The sequence below is a fragment of the Anastrepha obliqua genome, chromosome 6, assembly GCF_027943255.1.
Source record: "Anastrepha obliqua isolate idAnaObli1 chromosome 6, idAnaObli1_1.0, whole genome shotgun sequence".
Classification (NCBI taxonomy): Eukaryota; Metazoa; Arthropoda; class Insecta; order Diptera; family Tephritidae; genus Anastrepha; species Anastrepha obliqua.
In genome coordinates this window covers 73,574,985-73,594,666 of record NC_072897.1, presented here as the reverse complement: position 1 = coordinate 73,594,666, position 19,682 = coordinate 73,574,985, and positions in this window count along the sequence as shown.

The following is a 19,682-nucleotide window of genomic DNA, read 5'->3' as shown; positions in this document are numbered from 1 at the left end:
GTTGTGGTTGTCACCTGCCAGGTTGCGCTTGTTGAGGCGAAGGTGCACGCTATCAACTCCCCAAGCCATCCTCCCGAATCGTGCGTAAAGCAGGTCCTCTGCCGGATAATATATTTTTGGCCTCCATCAGCAGTTGCTGATTTTGCCACGCTCATCACTTTCCAGTCGACCGTTGGCACGTCCGTGCTTTGTATTTGTAGCAGCTGCAGTGCCTTTGATATTGAGGGAATGGAGCTGCGATCTACCATTTCAAGTGAGGCCCCCTCACACAGGCCTTGAAGCGTTTTTACTGCTTCCTTTAGCCGTGTGAGCGTAGGGCCATCCGGAACCACCCTTCCCCGTCGAATGCCGGCATGTGTGCGTTCGACTCTGCGTCCATTTTCGTAAATATAGTTTGCAGTAGCTTCATTTCCACTACCTTCCACCGTTCCTGCGACATTCGCCCCAGCTTGTCACTACGGTCAGTGAGTGCCACTATCAGATATTTCTTGATCATTGAGCAGTTCCAAGTCAAATAGTGCCAGGCTTTCCAAAAGCAATCTGCTACGTCTGTTTGTACGGGTACTAGACCCGGCATTGAAATCGCCAGCTATATGTACTGGATGCTTGCCACGTGCCTCAAATACCAAGGCTCTCAGCATTCGTTCATATTCTCCTGCGGTGAGGATGCCTTTCGTTTTAACATTTGTAAAGCCGTGTTTAGCAGTCATCATTTTGCTCTGGGGCTTAATATGTCCCATTGTTCAAAGCGCCGACTAGTTTGAACCATTCGACATCCAGGAATAACCATCAATGTTTTTGTATTGCACTTATAATATCTATTTTGTGCTCTTGGTTTGTTCCAAGAGTTCTTGTGCAGTGTGACAGTGCTTGAGATTAAGTTGTAAAACGCTCTTTGGATGGATTCTCTTCGCCCCTTTTTAGCTAATGGACACTTGTAGCTGCCAGCTGCATGGTTCCCTTTGCACAGTGCACATTGTTCCGGATTTTTGCACATAAGGGCCTCACGGCCTTCCTGACCATATTTGTTGCAGAGTCCCAATCTGTGTATTTGGTTAGAAGATTTCTACGTACCTATTGTGCCTCCTCCTCCTTCGATGCCACCTGCTGTTACTATCTCATCGCTTTTATTTGAAGGCTTCGTTCGATAAGGTAAGTGTTACTCCATCTGTAGGTGGTAACTGAAATCTCGGTATCTTATATCTTCTAATAAACAGAACTAGTTCGGTCTTGGCTGGATTAACCATTAGAACATTTGAGGTCCCCACTTGCAGAGTTCCCTTAACGCTGATTGCATGAGCCCGCGGGTAGTCGAGAGAAACTTCCCTGTCATCAGAATGACCTTTCTGTTTTTTTTTTGTTGGGACAACTAGCAAGTGCAGCACTCCAACATTAATTAAGCCCATTGTACTACACTTGGATTCCCTTTTAATTTTCTTTAAATCTACCCGATCTCCGAAGAAACCTGAGTAGATATTGTGGTCCCAAGGAGCCAAGATGGTCGCTTCTTAACACATCAGTGCCAAAGACCTCAAACCTGATTCGAGCAAAGGCGGGGCAGACGCACAGGAAGTGGTCCGCCGTTTCATCTTCCTCTTCACAAGCTGGACAGAGTACACAGTCTGAGACGCCCAACCTTTCCATGTGCTTCGCCCACAGTAAGTGGCCGGCCATCAGTCCAACCAGCCGTCTGCATTCCCTTCTGTTGAATGACAGAAATGTTTGCGACAGTCAATCGGACATGACAGGTAACATCAGTTTAGTCCATCTACAGCCTCTCTCAACCTGTCAAGCTTGCTTGTGGGTTGTAGTTACCCATTTGCTAACCGTGGCTTTGATGGCCGCAGAAGGGAGTGACAAAACGGGTTCTGGGCCAAACAAGTTGACCTCAGAGCCCATCTTGGTTAAGGAGGCAGAAGTCTAGTTACTCACGATTCCCACGTGTTCCGGGACCCATGTTAGCATCAGGCTTTTATGTCTACCGATATAGTTCAGCCTGGATTTGCCCATTAGCGCAGCTTGGCAGTCGCTGCAGACATATATAATCTGCCTCTGCATCGGTTTTCCACAACAAAGTTCACCGCTTCTTGAACTGCATACACCTCCGCTTGAAACACAGATGCATGCATTCCAAGAGCAAAGTGCAGTTTTGTCCCGCTGGATTCCACGTAGACTCCAGAGCCGGAACCATGCGCGGTACCGGAGCCATCCGTGAAAATGCGAAAACAGTGTTTGCCGGGTTGATTGTCAGAGTTTGACCACAACTGAGCCTCTGGCAGCACTACACTGTATCTCTTTTCTAGTACGACTCTTGATGGCATGGAGAGAATCATTGGATCGAGGTCCCTGCCTTCTCTGTTTTCCAATGCCGGACAGGGGCCGCACCAGTTCCAATTGTGTTTCAGCCTGCAAATGACCTTCAAGGCCTCTCCTTGGATGAAAACATCAAGTGGTGGTAAACCAGTCAGAGCATCTAATGCCGGGCCTGAAGTAGTCGGAAAAGCTTCGGTGCAACAGATGGCCACAGTCCGTTGTAGTCTCGATAAGGTCCTCCTGACTCTCACGCGAGAGATTCTGCTCATCCAGACCACTAATGCATAGGTGATAATAGGTCTTATCATAGCCGCGTTGATCCATAGGGCCTTGCTAGGAGAAATACCCCACGTTTTCCCAAAGACACCTTTGCACTGCCAGAAAGCTGTCAGTGCCTTTGATGTCTTTGTTTCAACGTATGATTTCCATAGCTTACCATCGAGGATTACTCCAACATATTTCCTTGGATAGCTGGATTCTGACTCATTTTAGCTAAGGCAAAACGAGTCCATGAAGCTTCAGCCTTCTGGGGAGAGGACAATGCCAGCCTTGGTGGGATTTGTCGATAGCCCATTCGCATAGCCCCAAGTGTCAATCAGATCCAGAGTTTTCTGCACTTTCCTGCAGATGTTCATAAGCGAAGGGCCCGTTACCAAGCAAGTAATATCGTCCGCATATGCTTGTGCGTAGACGCCCGAATCGTTTAAGGTGGTGAGCAGAGGATCGATTACCATGCACCAGAGCAATGGAGATAGCACGCTACCTTGGGGGCAACCTCTATTAACTCCGGATGACACCAGCAGATCTTCCTCTACTCGTACCGAGACGATTCTTTTGGCCTGTATCGAACGAATTCAATTCACTAGCACCCGGTCTACGCCGTGACTACTAGCAGAGCTACACATACTGTCAAATGTGGCATTATCAAACGCCCCCTCGATGTCTAAAAACATGTCCAGGGACTACGCCCTCCTGTCGATGCCCAGCTCTACCCTAGCAACAAGGTTTTGCAGTGCCGACTCACAGGATTTCCCACTTTGATAGGCATGCTGAAATGGAGAGAGAGGGTGAGCCTTCAGCGACTTCTGACGTTTGCGCAATTCCACCAGTCGTTCGATACTGTTTTGAGTAAAAACGAAGAGGGACTAATCGGTCTGAAATCTTTTGGAATGTTATGGCCCGGTTTCTCTGCTTAGGGAATAAATACCAGCCTGGCCTTCCTCGATAGATTAGGGATTTACCCTGAAGATAGGGATTCCCTAAAGATCTTAATTAACCATGAATTAATTGTTTCTATTGACTGCTGTAAAAATACTGGCATAATTCCGTCCGGTCCAGGTTAGCTTAGTCTCACAGATAATCTCTCTTTCAAGTTCATCTATCTGAATGCCAGAAGGGCTAGAACTTTGTACATTATTCCTCCATTCTTGGCATCCAGGGAAGTATGTTTGCATGAGTGATTCAATTGTTTCCTGCCCTGTTTCTGTGAAGCTGTCATCCGGTCTTTGCAAAAAGCTTGGTTTGCTGGGTTCATTAGCGAGGCATTTTCTAATTCTTGAGAACTCTGATATGTGCTCCATCTCTTCGCAAAACTTTCTCCAGGATTCTTCCTTTGCTTTATTGGCCTCTTATAAGTATTGAAACTATTTCAATAGCAGTCCCAACGCTATCTCGTCTGTGATGTTTTTGCTGCATTGTGAAGCCTTCTTCTTCTCAGCAGTTTGAGCTCTCTGGTCCACCGTGATTTGTTCGGTTTTTTGGGGGCCTGCTTACTGAACAAGATGTACGAAAAGCTTCATCTATTGCCGATGTCATCAAATTGACGTTAGTTTCCAAGCTGAAGACGTCAGTTGTTTCCACTCTTCAGGGAATCTAACTTAGCCATACGCTTAAAGGACTTTGTCCAATTTGCCTTTCTTGGATTCCTATAGGGAAGTCGTTTAGACTGTTCGATGCTGACTGTGAACACGATTCTATAGAGATCCGAAAAGGAGTACTTCGGTGAATTATGCCATGCTATTTTCAACCCTAGGTAGGTAGGCTAGATTGAAAGAGTACCCCAGGTAAGGCAATAAGTTTGGAAATTGATTTCCGGGGAATTCCTTAAGCGTTCTGTTTCTATCGTGTTGAGGCCGTAGTGTTTCTGAAATGGCACACGAAGAGACAGACCTCCATGTGTCTTGCGCTTTTTTGAGAAAGAAGTTGTGCATTTTTCCTTTAACAACGGTCAACAACTGAAACCAGTTCTGCTGACTCTTTCCTGGCAAGCTCATCGGCAGATAATGGAAATGTTTCCTGCGCTTTCGAGACGTTTGAGTTCCTCCTTACAGGAGTTAACCAGAAGAGAGCTGCACTACGGCGACGACAGGGCCTTGATCGCTGCTTGACTATCGGAAAAAGTATTAATGTCTCCTTCCCAACAGAGATCCCTAAGCAATTTGCATGCTTGCAGCATCGTTAAAAACACTGCTCGCTTCCGGCAATTTAAATGAGACTAAAATATGGCTGATTTAAACACCCGCTCCCACTCCAAATTCCATCTTGGATCTGTCAGTGAAAACAGAGGTACCTATATCCGTGCCGACTCTCAATCTTGGCTGCCCGGAAAGATAGCCCTAGCCCAACCGTCAAAACCCTTCTTGCGGATGGAGAGATCAGTACGAAGTACAGAGATGGAAGGGGAGATCTGCTTCAAGATGCTACTAATTGGAAGAACCACTAAGTTGTACATCCAAAGTACGATAGGTTTTAGACCCCATTTTTTCCGAACATAGATTTACAGGCGTAGAAGGCTATACTGGTCTTCTTAACTTAATGGGTCCTGAGACCATTAGGACCAAGCCATCGGCATATGCTACCACCTTTACCCCACCCTAGTTTAAACGAGTTAAAGCTTAGCTACTACAATAGCTACTAGCCAAAGGAGAGGCGAGAGGACGCCGTCCTATGTACGAACCTCGTGATTCTAGCCCCTCCTGCCACATAATTTATTTCCCTACAACTAAGCAAGTCGGGGTTAAGTGTTTGTTCTCACTGTATGAGTCGTTCTTAGGACTGACCATGACTACTATGAGGACGGTACAGGGCGTAGATATGCGTAGTACAGAGGGTTATTCCAACCACATAGCCTATTATAGGCCTAGGCCGTTAGTGCGTGACGAAGAATCATATCCTGCGCGAGGTAACTCTTCTACTTAACTCAGTCAGATCCCTTGCTGTCGGATGACAAATGGAGTGATTACTGAGTTAAAACAGAACACTGCGTATCTAGACTTGAACTGTCGATAACGGGTTCCTCTTCAACAGTGGCTCCCATGAAGAGTATTAATAGGGCCACCACACAGATGGAAATGTATACAAACTAGGACTACTCTGCACGGGGTACCCACACTTGTGGCAATCCCCCGCTAGTTCTTCAGCGCCTTGGGCATCGGATGTGCAGGCCCAAAACTCATTCACCATCAAGACGACCAGGGCTGAAAATCAGGGCCCTGGAGGAAGCAAGCTACTGGTTGAGGATGGACACCTATTGGACGGTGCCTACTCGTCAGGCTCTATACGTAGCTCTATAGAGAGCCTGTTGCTGGGTGAAAATGAGTTTGGCTCAGTGGAACCAGCGAAAGCAATGGAGATGCAGGCAACCCCTGCAAGCCCTTTAGCTGATCCTGGGGAGGCTGCGCTGGCTCATTTGCGTCTCAGTGCTCTGACGCTTTCCTCTGCGGACGGAAGTAATGTGGTTAATTTGGATGCAAATCCGAAAAGTACCACTGCACTAGAGGCTGTAAAGAAAGCGTCTGATCCGGGAGGCAATTTGGAGGACGCAGACGTGGTTATGACGCAGGTAACCCCTGCCTGTCTTGTCACCACGACTGAGAATACCAAATTGGTTCCTGTCCTGGTACCAGCTTCGGTGACTGTTGGGGCCATGGTTAATCAGAGTTCACGTTCAGAAAGTACCAGCGCACCAATGGTGACGGAACAGATGCCAGCTTCAGGAGAAAATCTGTCTAATAGGCAGAAGATGCGGCAAAGGCAGTGGAACGCAAAGAAGGCAAGAGAAACAGTGGGTACGACTACGGTTAACGTAGCTATGCCAACTGCCACTCGAGCCGGAGTTACGGCTCATCTGTCTTCGTCCACTCCTGTGGCCGAATCTGGCAAGAGGAACAGATCTGATGATGACCCATCTGATCTGGCCACCTTGACAGATGAAGCGACGCTGAGCGCACCAGTTAGCACGAGGAAAACCGGAATCCTAAGTAAGCAACCTTAGACAACAGGTTGTAGTGACTGCAGGAGAAGCCTCTTGCAGCAATCAAGTACCTGGTAGTAGCACCAACGAATCCAGTGGAATGAAGGCCGCGGGGGCGAAGAGCGCAGTAGCGAGTGCGGTCCGCCTAGTGATCCACTATTGTCCGTCGGAGGTAACTATGCTGCGGCAGCAGCCAGCGGAATGATGGAGGAGATCTGTGGCGATGGACATATCCAACTGTCCCAAAAACAATAGGATTTTGTCGACAGTCAAGTCTGGGAGGCGATAGGGAAATCTAAAGATGTACCTAGATTCGAGCGAATGAGAGTTGAGCAAGGTATGTTGAAGGTACAATGCTCAAACACTAAATGCCAGCGTTTGAAGGATGTAAGTTTGTCATTCGGCAAACGAACAAAATTCAAAAACTGGTGAGGGTGAGCATGCTGATCCCTGGGCCTCCAAGGGAGCCGCATGCGATCACCTCTAGGCTCCATGCCCTGAACGAGCGACTTGATACGAACACTGGAGATCATACCACTATACCAAAGCGGGGACGGATCCTAAATATGGAAACTGCGCCTATATTTGAATCTGGGTCGGATACTAGTTACCGTCCTCGACTCAGATATAGGAAAAGTGTAAGATTGGAATTATGGCTGTCCATATGACATCCAATATTTCATTTACGCAGCAGCATAGCATATCGGCTACGGTTCTTTTATGCCGCAGTCAAACTAAACTGGACACAAATCCTCACATAATATTAATTGAAGAACCGTGGGTGTCTAAAGGACAAATACAGGGCTTGGGAGATATAAAGTGGGGGTCTATCCTTTATAAAGAATAGAGGTCCGTCCGCGTACGTATATTATTATGCCGTAAGCGGTTGATTGCACTTTGTTAAGACAATTCTGCTGTCAAGACTTAGTTGCAGTCAAAGAAGTAGAGACAATTTTCGTCTCGGCCTATTTTCCTTCCGACTCCATTCTCCCTACCCCTACGAGTGAGTTTATGGAAGTTGTAAGATATGCTGAATCCATGGGATTAGGTCTAATTGTGGGATGTCACGCAAATTCACAGAACACTCTCTAGGGTAGCACAAAATGTGACTTCATGGGGCCTAAACTCATGAACATTCTGTCATCTCGCTTGGTTATATAGAACGTTGGCACCAGCCCCACTTTTGTGACCAGCAGAAGGCAGGAAGTGATTGATATGACATTACCTAACGATAAAATATCAGATCATATCACTAGTTGGAAAGTACTCGATAAAGATTCCCTGTTGGACCATCGTTATATAGAGTTCAGGCTTGCGGCCGAGACAATCTCGACCCCAGCAGGCCGGAATCCTGGAAAAGCGGATTGGATGCGCTATGAGAATCTCACTAAAGAGGAAATCCGTGATGTTCCCATACTCCGGACAATAACTACGATTGAGGAAGCCACACACTCATTGGGGCGAACTTTGATCGAGTGTTATAACAAGGTGTGCCCGGAACGTAGGAGAAGAGAGGGGAAGACAGTCACTTGGTGGAATGCCGAACTCTCGAAACTCCAGAAAACTTCTTAACAGAGGCCTTAAAACCCAGTTGGAAGAAGATTGGACTGCCTACCGAAAGCTGAGGAAGGAATATAAAAAGAAAATTAGATCATCTAAATTGGACTCTTATAGAACCTTCTGCAGTGAACTGGAGGAACGGAAGAGTTCAGCGAGGTTATGCAAAGCCCTCCAAAGAGACCGAACGGCTAGGCTAGACTCACTGCTCAAACCAGATGGCACTTAAGCGGACTCAAAATCAGAAATGCTGATGGTCAAAGCTCTATCGATCAATCTGATTACGTCAATATAATTAGCAGCAGGCGTGATTGGTTTATTGCATCCAGGATAGTTAACGACGAAACGATAAGGTTCGCCTTCTCGTCATTCGAAAATTTTAAGTCCCCAGGACCCGATGGCATTTACCCAATCATGCTCAAGCGAGGCGGAGAACAACTAATAAAGGCTTTGAAAAGAATTTTTACGGGATATCTTGCGCACCCTTTGTGGCGTTTGGTGATAGTTTTATTTGTCCCAAAGCCAGGCAAGGACAGCTACGCTTTACCAAAAAGTTTCAGACCTATAAGTCTGACATCGTTAATGCTTAAGGGTCTGGAACGTATGGTGGAGAAGCACATTAGGGCGAAACCCTCTCAACGTCAGACAACATTCTTGTCAAAGAGGGAAATCTTGCGAATCGGCTCTGCACGAGTGCGTTAGCATAATCGAAAAAGGGCTGGAAACAAGAGAGTACACTCTTGGTGTATTTGTGGACATTAAAAGAGCTTTCGGCAATGCTAACTTTGACTCTATGTGCTCTTCTATCAAAAGTCATGGAGTGGAAAAAATTATTGTCAGATTGATCCACTCAACGCTATCCAAAAGACTGCTTACCATGGGTAGATAAAGCGATTAATGAGGCAGGGTTGAGGTTCAAAAGGGTTGAGCACAAGGCAGTGTACTCTCTCCTCTACTTTGGTGCTTCGTGGTGGACTCTCTTCTTAATGATCTGCAGGAAATTGGACACATCCAAGCCTACGCAGACGATGTGTGCGTATTGATCTCAGGACGTTCACTTGAAGTTATATGCAATAAAACACAGGTAGCTCTAAATAAGATTGAGTATTGGTGCGAACTGCATGGTCTTTCGGTGAATCCTACAAAAAGTACCTTAGTGCTTTTCACTAGGAAACGCAATATGGAAGGCCTGTTACTACCCACATTGACGGGGGTAATACTGCAACTGTCTTCTGAGGTTAAATACTTAGGAGTAATCCCAGATAGTAAGCTTACCTGGAAGAAGCACGTCGAGCAGAAGGTCTCTCGAACACTAAAGGTCTTCTGGCAGTGTAAGAGAACCTTTGGCAAGTCATGGGGTCTAAGACCGAAGATAGAACACTGGCCGTACATCACCCTGATTAGACCCATTATTACATACGCTTCTGTAGTATGGTGGAAAGCCACAATGGTTAATTCCAGAGTAAAACCCCTCAAAAGGCTAAAGAGAAGTGTGTGCTTGGGTATCACAGGTGCCATGAGTACGACATCTTCTGATGCCCTTAATGCTGTTCTGAACTTGCAACCTCTAGATCTTCAAATTCGAAATGAAGCAATGAAGGCGGCGTACAGGCTCAAGTTAAACGGAGCCTGGGGAAATGAAGTAAGCACTGGTTACTGTCAGATACACCACCAGTTGTCGGAGAGATGCACACTGTTCTTGGTGCCGGCGGGCAATCGGGTGCCTGTGGTTGGCTTCGGTAGGACATCATACTTCCCAGATAGAGATCAATGGTCCAGAGAACCTATTAATGGGATATCAGCACACTTTCGGATCCAAAACCAGTGATGGAAGCGGATATCGATGCTACTTAGACGAAGACACTATGTACTCCTATACCACAGGACAGATGGCCACGATATTCCTTACGGAAGTCTATGCCATCTTGAATGTGGCCTGCTGGCCAATTGAGAAAAAGTGGCGGGGCAACAGTATTGGAATTTGTAGTGACAGTCAAGCTGCACTGATAGCCCTCGCCAACTCACGCTGCTCTTTGAAGTTAGTCGGTGAATGTAAGACAAAACTGAATAGTGTTGCTAAACACAACAAAGGTAGTCTTATTTGGGTGCCTAGACATTGTGGTATTACAGGGAACGAATTAGCTGATAAATTTTTGGAAATGAAGGCTCTGCAAATATGCGACTAGGCCCTGAACCCTTTCTAGGTGTCAATTCCGGATCGATTCAACTATGAATTGACGACTTCACGTGGTCTACCCACACAGGTCGTTGGACTGAGTTGAACTTGTGCAGACTAGCCAAGTGCTTCGTGAAAAAACCAAAAAGGAAACAGCGACCTTTCTCCTAAAACTCAGCAGAAAGGACGGGAGAGTATTGGTGGGTGTAATCACAGGGCACAACGTCTGTGGCCAGCATATGGCTACCATGGGGGTCGTAGACAGTCCGATATGCCTATCCTGTCTTGAGAATGACGACACTGCAAAGCATTTTCTCTGTAACTATCCTGCATTTTCCAGAATTACACTAAGGATATTGGGTTGCGATATACTGAGTATGGACAAATTTCATACTCTTGCTCTTCCGGATCTCTTAAAATTCATCAATGAATCAAGAGATTTGTGGAAGAATGACCTCAAACTAATTTATCCGTTTTACCATCCACTTTTTATCTTTCCTATCTCTATTCTTTCTACTGATATCTATCTGGGTGTAGTACAATGGTCTACTGACTGAGTGTTTGGACTTGTCCAACCCCCCACAAATCTAATCTAATCTAATCTAAGCAAGGACGAGATCCAGAGGTCGATAGATCTTTTTACCAGTAGCCTATTTATTGCAGTGACAATTGATTCAGCCGAAACATCATTAAAGGCGCCCTTTAAGTCGGTCAGCGTCTTACTCCACCAGGGAGGAAAGTATTTCTTGCTAAAGAATACTGGACAGGCCACTTAAAAGGCAGTCTGATAGGACCTCTCTAAGTGTCTAATTTGCATGTCCAGTTGTTCCCTAGTGGTAGTCAAAAACTTACTCGTGTTCAACTTCTTGCTGAAAACCCTATGAGAAAGAGGCCAATCAGTTCTTTTAGGGTTCCTACGGGGTATAAAGGTTTACCGAACGAAATCGATTTCGAAATGAATCCGAAAAAGAGTTCTTCCGTGAAACCGTCCAATTTTCAACCCTAACGGCAGAAGAGTTGTCGAACTTCCTCCCAACCTCTTGATGTTTCCGATGCCGGGAAAACAAAAGTTGGAGTGTTGCCCTTGTTCCAGGTGAGTAGATTACGGCTAGATATAAAATCAAAAAGAGACTTACCTCGTTCGTTGATCTCGCTGCTGCCCCAAATGGTAGACCTGGTATTAGCGTCGCAGCCGATGAGGATGTCCTCTTTCTTGGGCAGGAGAGTACCCATCAAATGCTAGATCGTAGATCGCCGAACAGCTGTTTTGTGTCATCCCCTAATTCCTCCAGGTCGTCTTCCGGAGCAACAGACGCGGGGAAGACCTTCACTTTGGCCGAAGCGGAGTTTAAACTGCCTCTTTCCGAATGTCTCCAGGGACTCGTTGCTAATCACCAGTGAAACGGCGGAACTGTGTTGCTGAGGTTCCTTAACCTTAATGACTGACCAGTCATCCATCGGTACTTGAGGATTTTGGAGCATGAGACACTAGACAATTTCCAAACTGTCCAGCTTCATTTTTGGCAACCAAATTCGAGCTCGTGGTCGTCTTGGAATTTCTGTAGCAGGGATGAGTTTTAGCGAAAACCCTACCCAGGCGTTGTTAAGCGTAGCAAGGCTCCTCTCTAGAAACTCCTTCGAGAACAGATTGGCACATTTTATTCCCCGACGACCCCGACAGATTTCACCCGAGTCGAAGAGAGGTGCTGATTCTTTATTGTCAATGAGGTGTCTGACGGCCATACTAGATAGCCGTACCTCAATAGTGTCCCATAGGGGCAACACCACTCTTCCACTATTGGTTTTTGCGTTCATGAGGGCAACTTGGAAATGATCCGTGGCCACCTCACTGTAAGCCGCGGCCGTGACTGCCGCACTGGTTGAAGGGCCCTCAACACCCTGGGCTGAGGAGTATTTGCTCTTCTTGGCTTCGCGTCCGCTGTTTTTGTGGCTGATTAAGCTTAGCTACGGGCGCGGTCTCATACTTTTTGATCGCTGCTCGCACTTAGCACGATCCCCGATGTCCCGCTAGTGCGCTTTACCGGCTTGTTCATTCTTGGCAATCTTTGCCAGAAGTACTTGGCTCGACTATCGTGTCCTGACTGGGAGCCAGGAGATCGTCCTCAGAGAGCGTGTCCTGCACACTCTCGGTTTCTTCATTTACACCTTCTTATTTACCTTTCCTTGTTTTAGATTCCATTTGCTTTTTCGTCCCACGAGTAGGCACGGAAAGGGTGGTCCGCCACGGCAGAACCGGCATACAGTGGTAAGGCACTTAAACCAACCGACCTTGGCTGGGCATCGGTGGGGACCGTTAAAGACTAGTTATTTAGGCACTATCAGCCATGCAGCTCTCGGCACGGGTACCTCATCACCTTAGCCTTAAGTGCTGACAAGGTTATACCGCCTTGTCACCGGTCAACAGAGCTCCGTTAGCGAAAACAGAAAGTACTAAATCCAGGACATCAAGTCTTAGACAGTGGGTAGAGGTTGCCATTTGGAGAGGAGTGGCTATGTTGTTCGGCCCACTTTCCCATTTAACCCCCCATTTTCAACCCTTACTGAGCCTGAACTTGATGATAAGGTTATATCGATAACCTCCTCCCTGATCTTATTATAGTATGTGGGATGAGTACCCCACTTACATATATTAGGAGTAGAGATTAAGTATTCAAAAAGAGACTTACCTCGTCCACTAATGTCGCTGCTGCACCATGCCTAATGGTGCGCATTCGCATCCCAACCTACCGCCAGATCCAGTCCTCTTAAGTTGGCCATTGGACCAGGTCCCTGAGTACCTGCGATGGCGAGTTCTCTTCTTTAAACGGCACGTATGCTGTTGTAAACAGGAATTTAGGCCCTCCGCTCTGCGAATATACTGCTGTCGTCAGACCTGCTCTGAAAAACTGTGGGAAGAAAAATATGTTAATGAACTTGCCATTACGGGTTTTCTTAGCCAAAATGCAACTTTTGATCTTACCCTGAGTGGCAGAAACCAAGAGCGTGTTTTTGGGCTTGTCAAGGCCAGCAACTTTGCCCTGTAGAATGCACGGTTCCTGTATTAGGACCACCCTCACTCCTTCCTCTTCCATAAAGAGCAGAAAGTCCTCCGATGCCGACCTACAGTGATGAAAATAAATTTGCATCACCTTCAGTGGGTGTGGTTTCATTCCTGCTTTTGTCTGTTTCTACAGGTAGGACCACTTTAAGATGCCCTATCCCGTATCTCAATTTACTGTTCAGGTCTTTGAGGATTTGCTTCGATCGTTGGCTAATGCTTAGCCATTCCAGTCTTCGGGATGCACCTCTTCGTTTTGACCTTTTACCAATGAATGTATAGTTTCATTTTCTATTAATGGAGGTGGGATCCACACGCTCTCAGTCGTTCGAAACGGTGCGTCGTTCAACGGTACTACATCAATTTTGCATCTAGGCCATATTTCGTCAAGGCTACGGATACAAGCTCTAAGAACTCTTTGTTGCTGCATCCGACCTTTTTGACTCCTTTGTGTCATTTGACGTCATTAAAGACGACTCTGATTTTATTAGAGCCTTGAGTTATCTTTGTGAGGGTTGGCCAAAACCCCTCCACTGAACCCTCCCCGAGGGTGCCGACTGGTAATAGATACCACAGCTCTCACTCTGCACAAGTTGAGAGGTAGCTAGCTAAGGTAAGACTTCACAGGCAAGTACTCGTTACTCCTTAATAGTACAGCATTTGTAAATGGACTTTTGCTATGGTGTGAGGTAAAAGGCCGGATTAAGGTGTCATGCGACCCGTGCCGAGGATCAGCCTGGCTGGGGGCCCTTTTTCAAAAATAGCCCCGTCGTTAACGTGAGCTTACGGATACCTGGCACCCTCCGGAATAACTAACCTTGCCTGCGTAGTTCGGAGCTATACACAGGTGGACATCTCTTCTCCGACAGTCGTGGGACCAACTATGAACCTGAACATTAACAAAAGACAAAAACAAGAACAACTAAGCAAACCTGAAGGGGCTGCAAGCTCCGAGAAACGAGCTCTCAATCTGCCACCACGATGACTGAAGTCAACCTTAGTCAGAGTGGACCGGCGGCAAGCGCTGGCTCTGGGGCTGAGGTTAAGCCTAGTTCCAGTACATCGGCGCCTCTTGTGACAGTCATTGGAACCAAACCAATTAGTCGACATCCTGTGGCTATGCGGAGAGCAGGGGAAGATACTGCCATAGGTAGCACTGAGGCCAATGCTCCCGCCGGAAAATGGCCGACAGTAAAGAGCACTGATCCAACCAACGCAGGGTACACGAAACACCACCAACAACGGAGGAGCTGACGAAGCAGGCAAGCGAGTCGATAGAGTGGGCGAAGAAGGTACTACCTAACTTCACCCTCGAAAGGCCAACCACATCGTCAGCTGCCACCAAAAGACAAAGGTCTGCTGAAGAGGTCAAACCGTCAGCGAAAAGGCCGAAAAATCGAGGCATAGTGCCTATTAAATCGTTTGCAGAAGTGGCCCGTAATCGCATCATCATTGGCGTCCTGGATGAGGGTGATCCCGAAGGAAGAATTCCCAGGGCCCAATGGAAATGGGTGCAAGCTGCTCCAACTAAGGTGACGCTGGAAGTGCTACTAAGCAATCCAGGTCCACCACCATCTTGTACGGACACTGGCTGGTATCAAGGCCGAATTAAAATTATAGCCTGCGAAGACGAAAGGTCGGTAGAGCTATATAAAGCAGCAATAGCGAAGATCGGGGAAGTCTACCCGGGAGCCAAGCTTGTGGTAGTAAACATCAAAGATATCCCCTCTCGACCGAGGGCACGAGTTTGGGTCCCTACACCCTCTGACCCACAGCAAATCATGCAATTAATAAGTGCATGCAATCCAGGCCTTCCAACGGCGGGCTGGAAATTTGTCAAGGCTTTTGACAATACTGAAACAGTAGACGGTGTGGTGACAAAACGTGCCACAACCCAAGTAATGCTGTAATTCACGAACGACTCGCTAGAACCTTTGGCGAAAAGCGAAGGTATCATAAATTACGGTTTTGGCAAAGTGAGAGTCAGAACCTATAAAACAGATGCTGATGCTGCAGATCAATTAGCCTCAGAGATCGAAGGTAATGACGCTGAGGAAGATCCTATGGAGCCCTCAAGCGATGTCGAAAGCGTCGACTTGGAAGGCTACTGCTCATCAGGGTCTGAGCTCACAGCTAGACTCAAGAAAATGAGTACGAGTACGACAACTGAGCTTACAGCTGGTTGGAGTACAACGTACTCAGAAAGAGAGCTCCTGAGTGAGTCACAAGAAGATGAGAACGCAAAGAATGCGTCTGCTTCAAAAAAACTTAACCCATAGCAAGCTAGCATCGCAAGCCCTAATTGATCGCATGGCAGCCGACAACCCCTCATTCAGGAGCCATGGATCAATGGAGGGCGCATCTGCGGATTGAGGACGCCGAAATATAGGCTATACATAGCGGCATTATGGCAAAAACAGAACTAACCACATTTATGATCCACAAATATAGCAATCCCGATAAGCTGGGAGACAGATGGTAACAAGTACCGGCTTTCGTCTTTCTATATGGCGCACGGAGATCCATTGCCGTCGAACCTGCTAAAAGAGCTGATAATGGATAGCAAAGCTCACAGCAACAAACTGCTAATGGGAGGCGACGCAAACGCCCATTACACTACCTGGGGTAGTTCAAATATTAACGAGCGAGGTGAGTCACTCTTTAATTTTATTATGAGAACCAAATTACTGGTGTGCAATCGCGCTAATGAGCCTATTTTTATTGTACGTAATCGTCAGGAAGTTCTTGATATTACGTTAGTTTCAGACTCAATTATACATAGAATAGTGAATTGGAGGGTACTCAATGCACATTCATTCTCTGATCACAGATATATAGAATGCACACACAAGGAAGAGGTTATTCATCCTAAGGTACTAAAATTCAGGAACCCTAGGCAAACAAATTGGCTAAGATATTCTCAAGAACTAGCAAAACGTTTGCCCACGGCTCCTCCTTTCAACCCTTCTAGCATAGAGAGATTAGATAACATGGTCATGGTCATGGGCATAAGGCTTGTCCAACTGCTAGGCATAGAGGGAAGAATAAGCCACCCTGGTGGTCACCCGAACTGAAAAAGCTACAAGAGAATTGCAGGAAACAATTCAACAGAGCCAAACTCTCCCAAAGCGAAAACGAATGGGACGTTTATTATGACAAACTAAAAATATATAAGAAAGAAATAAGGAAAGCAAAAAGGTCTTCATGGAGAATTTTTTGTGGGGAGATCGAGACTACGCTAGAGGCATTTCGACTGAGGAAAATCCTAACCAAGTCTGCTCAACCAATAGGGTATCTTCAAAAGCCAGACTCAAGCTGGACAGAATCCAGCGAAGAATCATTAGACTTATTACTAAGTACTCACTTCCCAGACAATTCAGAGGAAGCGATAACTGCCAATATCTCAACTTCGGATGCGGTAATAGGTTCGGACATCCTCAACATTGTCACAGAAGCCAAGATAACTTGGGCTGTAGAACACTTCCAACTATACAAAACACCGGGGCCAGATGCGATACTCCCTGCGCAACTACAACAAACATCAACGGAGACAGCATCAAATTCACTAGTTTCGGAGATAGAGAAATCAATAGAGAATAAAGGGTATTCTCTGGTAGCCTTCCTAGACATAGAGGGCGCTTTTAACAACATCCTACCGGAGGCCATAACAATCGCAATGACTGATTTGGGTGTCGCCGAGGGCCTTGTGAAACTTATAGAACAGTTGCTACTAGGCAGGTTCGTAATTTGACGTTGGTCCCCTCGACGATACGCAGATCCGTCAAGAGGGGCACCCCTCAGGGCGGTGTACTTTTTCCTCTGCTGTGGTTCTAGCAATGAATCAATTGTTGAAGAATCTAGATGAAAGTAGGATACACGTAGTGGCCTACGCAGACGATTTTGCAATATTAATAAGAGGGTAATTCCCAGATGCCCTCTGCAGCATAATGAAGAATGCTTTGAATGATGTAAGCCGGTGGGCTGCAACAAGTGGTCTTGGGATAAATCCCAACCAAACAGAACTAATCATGTTCACCAGAAAATACAGGATACCTGCTCTAAGCCCCCCTACACTTGAGGGAATCACTCTGTCAATCAGAGAAGAGGCAAGCTATCCAGGACAAGTATTAGATAGGAAGCTCTCGTGGAAACATACGATTAATGGTAGAGTAAAAAAAGCAGCCACAGCACTCCTAACCCTAAAAATAGTTCACTGGCTATATACAGCAGTGATAAGACCTACCATGACATATGATGTCTTAGTCTGGTGGACAACACTCGAGAAAAGAACAACAGTAAAATGCCTAGAAAGTATTCAAAGGGGTGCTAGTCTCTGCATAAGCGGGGCACTAAGGCCTACGCCCACGGCGATGTATGTCATGCGGCACCTATTACCGATTGATGCCTACAGCAAATAGCTGGCGGCGAAATCGGCACTTAGGTTAAGAGAATATTCCAACTTAGCCACTAACAGAAGAGGTCACGCAAGAATGCTAGACGAATACCCCTTCTTACATCAAACGACAGACTTTTGAAGCTCAGTGGTGTTGCATTTAAACACAACCTTTACCACAACTTTCCCAACGAGAGAAGATTGGGACAATGGGGTAATGGACAACAAAAGCGGAATCAGCATCTATACTGATGGTTCAAAGCTAAATGATCAACTAGGTGGAGGCCTTCATTCTGAAGGAATGAATGCCAACATCTCATTCCGATTACCGGATCATTGCAGCGTATTTTAAGCTGAAATATTGGCTTTCAGAGAAAGCCTGCTAGCCCTAAATAAAAGTGCCCTTACAACAAGAGATATAAACATATGTTCAGACAGTCAATCGGCCGTGAAAGCCTTAAAATCAGCTAATATTAACTCGAGGACATTAAAAGGATGTATCGACGTTTTGACAGAACTATCACAGTACTTTGTAATAAACCTGTTCTAGGTGCCGGGTCATGGAGGATAGTTCCATGTGTAGAAGTCCACGCAAGTGGGGAAAGTTACTGATCGCCACTCACTTGGGAGTGGCTAGGACGATTCTTCTACATATGGTCAAGCCGCTCACAACGGCCGGGATTAGCCCACGTATCCTCTGGGTAGCTTCCGAGCACCCGTTCGGGAGTGAGCTAAAGTGAGAAGGCGAAACATTCCAAGATAGCTGGTTGTGCGCTGGGTTTGGGGCCCGCCACTTAAAACCCTCCCCCAATGAAAACGTACACAAAGCCTCGGATGAGAACTTCCAACACTGATAACGACCACTGCAAACGAAATAAGGATTACGATTTGAGGGCATGCATCCGGTCCCTCAATGGGGAAGGTGCCACTGCCCGGCTGGTTGATGTCCTGGTGAGAGTAAAGGCTGACATCACTGCCATTCAAGAGATGCGATGGACAGGACAACGCAAAAAAAGAGTAGGACCTTGTGACTTTTAGTACAGTTGTCATGTAAAGGAGCGCAAATTCGGTGTTGGATTTGTTGTGGGAGAGAGACTTCGTCGCCAAGTACTGTCGTTCACTCCGATGGACGAGCGTCTCGCAACAATCCGCATCAAAGCCCGTTGTTTCAACATATCGCTAATTTGCGCCCACGCCCCGACGGAAGAGAAGGACGATGCGACCAAAGATTCCTTCTATGAGCGCTTGGAACGTTCCTACGAAGAAAGAAAGGATGCCGCCTATAGAGCCACGCTGCGATCGGGCGCAACGCGAGCTATCTAGGATCGCTACAGAGAGCTGAAAAAGGAAGAGAGACGTATTATCCGATAGAAGAAACGAGAGGCCGAAATACGTGAGTGCGAGGAGCTTGAGATGCTGGCCAATATGAACAACGCCCGAAAATCCTACCAGAAAGTTCGGCGGCTTACAGAAGGTTTCAAGACCGGGGCGTTTTCCTGTAAGAACAAAGACGGCAATCTGGTGAGTGACGTACAGAACAATCTTAAATTATGGAGGGAACACTTCTCGAACTTATTAAACAGTGACAGCTGCGCATGTCACCGAGAATGTGTAGATCCCGATCGTTGACGACGGAATTGTCGTTCCGCTACCCGATCATGGCGAGGTGAGAATAGCGGTAACGCGTCTAAAAAACAACAAAGCCGCGGGCGCCGATGGACTGCCGGCGAGGAGCTGGTAAGGTGCATGCATCAGATTCTATGCAAAATATGGTCGGTTGAAAGCATGCCTGCCGATTGGAATTTAAGTGTGCTCTGCCCAATCCACAAGAAAGACGATCCTGCAATTTGTGCCAATTACCGCGGGATTAGTCTTCTACATATCGCCTATAAGTTTCTAGCGAGCGTATTGTGTAAAAGGCTGAAGCCCACCG